Genomic DNA, 3,644 nt, shown 5'->3' on the forward strand with positions numbered 1-3,644 from the left:
GCGGACTAAAGCAGGTGTCTGGGGTTTTGTTTAGCTTCTATAGTTGTTACATAGTTGCTTAGAGTTGCCGCTCAGAGGCCTGCAGCGGCAGGCGGGGAACGTTTGAGTCTGCCATCACTGAAGCAAGCAAGCCTCATGTTCAGTTTAAGCTGCCTGCTGCCGGTCGCCATCTTGGCTGTCAGTTAATTTGCATATCTCGCTGATTAGCCAATGGGAAGGGTAGCGGTCGTATGCCAATTACCATGTTTCTCTTTTATTAGTGTAGATAGATAGCCTTTATATAAAATCATCTACTTATAGATAACTGATAAAAATGTTAGAGCCATATTCTAAGTATCATTGATTAAGAAAATTAGTATCTGTATGTTATTAAAAAAACAATTACTTCAGTCAGTTTTTCTTATAAAAGTATAAGTAGTAAAATTAAAATAATAGCATTTAATTTATTTAAAAATATGCAAAATATATTTGGAGAGTAATAAGAACAAAAATGGGAAAATTCTTCAGTTTCCTGACAGTAGAGGATGATTATGGTATGGTAAAGCAATAAGATGTCCTATAGAATAAGTATTCTATTTTAAGTATTTTATTGAATGTGTTACCAAAACTAGTTACATCAGTAACAACATCTTTAGATATAGTATAAAAGTAACTTTCTTCTTCATTTTAGATTATTTCTCTTTTAGATAATATCATTAAAATAGGTTAAGTGTTAATGCCAATGTAAGGAAGCAGATCACATAAACCCATCTGCTATCATTGCTTATCTCTGTATATATGTAACATTAAATAAGGGGTAAGCAGTAATATATTGGTAAGAATTCATTCATTTTATTAATTTGAAACTTTGATTTTTAACATGGGCAAATTACAAGTGTCATTACATCATCTGGTTAGTTTTTCTATGTTGAAAAGTTATGAGTTCAGAGTGAAAAATGTAACTTAAATTTTATCCTTTAGGATTTAAAGGCTAATGAGTGACATTTCCTGAAAAAGTTTACTAGAATGCTGATTGAGTTTTAAAGGAAAGTGTTATGTAATCTTTTGTGTATTTATAAACTTATTAAAATAAAAATAAGATTTGTCCAGTTGCTTTGAAGTACCACTTTTCTCAATTCAATAAGATTGCCTGTGACTATAAAATCACCCTTTGTTCATATTTCTCAATATGTTTTATGTAGTAACTTTTTATTATTTTGAGAAATTTTTCTATTTTATTGTACTAGTACTCTGATTCAAATTTTCCAACACAAGTCTAAATAGCATATATATATAAATATCGTTATCTTAGTTTCCCAGATCCCAAAGTAGCAAAGTCTTGAAAATTATGGGAATTGAAATTAGGAAAAGGTGGATGCAATGATCAGATAGTTAAAAGCAACTTTATTAAAGTATAATTGAAAAAGTTTGCATATCTAAAGTGTACAATTTGATAAGTTTTGACATATAAATACACATGTAAAAATCATCAGCATGATCAAAATAGTGAGCATACCCATCACTCCCCCATCCTCCAAAAATGTTGTCTCTTACCTCTTGGTAATCCTTCACCTTTACTCCCCAATTTCCAGTCAGCATTGCTTTCTGTCACATAAGATAGGCTTGCATTATCTAGACATCACATATATTTTTTGCTTATTAACCATATCCATTATTATTGCACAGGTAAATTCAAACTCAGGATATAAAAGAGTTAGAGACTAAGTTTAAATAATTTTTATATACTCAGTCTTTGAGCAATATCCAAAACACAGCTTATTTCTAACCATGTCGTCAATCAAAATTGGTTGACTTTGGCTTTTGTCCAAGTAGGGTAAGAGACACAGATGGGTTGCAAGAGGATGTGTATATTAGTTATCTATTGGTGCATAACAAATTATAGCAAAAACATAGTAGTTTAAACAACAAACTTTAAATCCTGAGGGCCAGGAACCCAGGAGTAGTTTAGCTGGGTGGTTTTGGCTCAGGCCGTCTCATGAGGTTGCAATCACTTTACCAACGAGGGCTGTAGTTATCTGAATGCTTGACTTGAACTAGAAATTCTCTTTCTAGGCTTACTCATGTGACCATTTAGTCAAAGGCCCTAGTTTCTCATGGGCACTACTGTCAGAAGCCATTAGATCCTCATGCTTTGGCCTCTTAATAGGAAGTTCAACATAGTATGGGGCTTCCTACAAAGTGAATGTTACAAGAGTGAGAATGAGTGTGAACAAGATGAAAGCTGAGTCATCTTGGATGCCACATACCATCTCGTCTCGCTTGCTCTGTGGTCACACACAACAACCCTGTTTCACTGTAGGAGGGGACTACACAAAAGTGTACAAGGAGATGGGTCTCACTTGGGACAACTTGAAGGCTGACCCCCACAATGTCTTTGGGCTTTTTAATATCAAACTATTCACCAACTGTTAAGACTCTTGTATAATCAGCCCATACAATCCAGTTTCGCAATATCATTTACCTATAATTTATGGGCTGATTACATAACAGTTATGCAAATTATCTAATAATAATTTTTAAAAGCACATATTTATTTGACAATTTACTACCAAGAGCTGAAAAGAAACCAGTGTTGTATTTCCTTTAAATGTCCTCTAGATTTTAAGAACTTTTTGTTAAATCTGGTAGAGTTCATCATTCTGTGCTTTCTTTTTTGTATATATTTAAGTACTTATGAGACTTCCATAACAAAAGCGAACTATCTCTATTGGTCAAACCTTCAGCATGTTATAAAAGAACATGAATTTATTATTTATGGTTTTACTCAGAAGGATTAATAATAAACATTAAATTAAGAAAGATTAGGTGATTCAATATTTATTTTTCCCAAGCCCTAAAATGGCAGAAAGTTCATTTTGAAGATTGTTACTGTATTCTTCACAGTTTTCAATGTATTTATTGTATTGTTCACAGTTTTCAATGTATTTCCTATATTTTAGGTATGGATCCATTTTAAACATTCTTAATATTGCTTTGAAAATTGGTTTAAAGAGAAGAATTTGAGTGTAAAAATAACTCACACTTAGAAATTCAGCATACTTTTAAACAATCATCAAAAGCAAAATTATAGCTTACAGTTAAACTCTAATAAGGACTCTAAATATCAAAAGATGTTCTTACATATTAATCATAATGGAGTATGTGACTCAAAATAAGCCCCCGAATGCAAACAATAAAAACCAAATTGAGCACAGCATCAGCGAATCTGGAAGTAAAATAATTCTGCCCCACCCTGTAGCACATGCTGTTCCCCAGGAAGAAGCAGCAAGTTTTGAGGCTTAAGATTTTTTTTAAAAAATATATTTTATTGATTTTTTACAGAGAGAGGTAGGTAGAGAGATAGAGAGTTAGAAACATCGATGAGAGAGAAACATCGATCAGCTGCCTCCTGCACATCTCCTACTGGGGATATGCCCGCAACCCAAGTACATGCCCTTGACCGGAATCGAACCTGGGACCTTTCAGTCCGCAGGCTGACGCTCTATCCACTGAGCCAAACCGGTTTCGGCCGAGGCTTAAGATTTGGCAGAGGTTTTCATCATTTTGAGACCTTCTTCACACTCCCAGATTCAGTTGCATTATTCTTGTCGTATCCCTATCCCTCCTCCCATTATCTGCTCTGACTGATTGCTGTACAAAACATC

The 3,644-nt window shown here is 33.8% G+C and overlaps 1 protein-coding gene across 1 annotated transcript in view; it reads left to right on the forward strand.

Annotated features, from left to right (window-relative positions):
* Window positions 1-3,644, forward strand: part of ADGRV1 (adhesion G protein-coupled receptor V1) — a 481,118-nt gene that overhangs the window by 250,474 nt on the left and 227,000 nt on the right. The window lies entirely within an intron of this gene.

The sequence above is a fragment of the Myotis davidii genome, unplaced genomic scaffold (genome assembly GCF_000327345.1).
Source record: "Myotis davidii unplaced genomic scaffold, ASM32734v1 scaffold44, whole genome shotgun sequence".
In the NCBI taxonomy this organism is placed as follows: Eukaryota; Metazoa; Chordata; class Mammalia; order Chiroptera; family Vespertilionidae; genus Myotis; species Myotis davidii.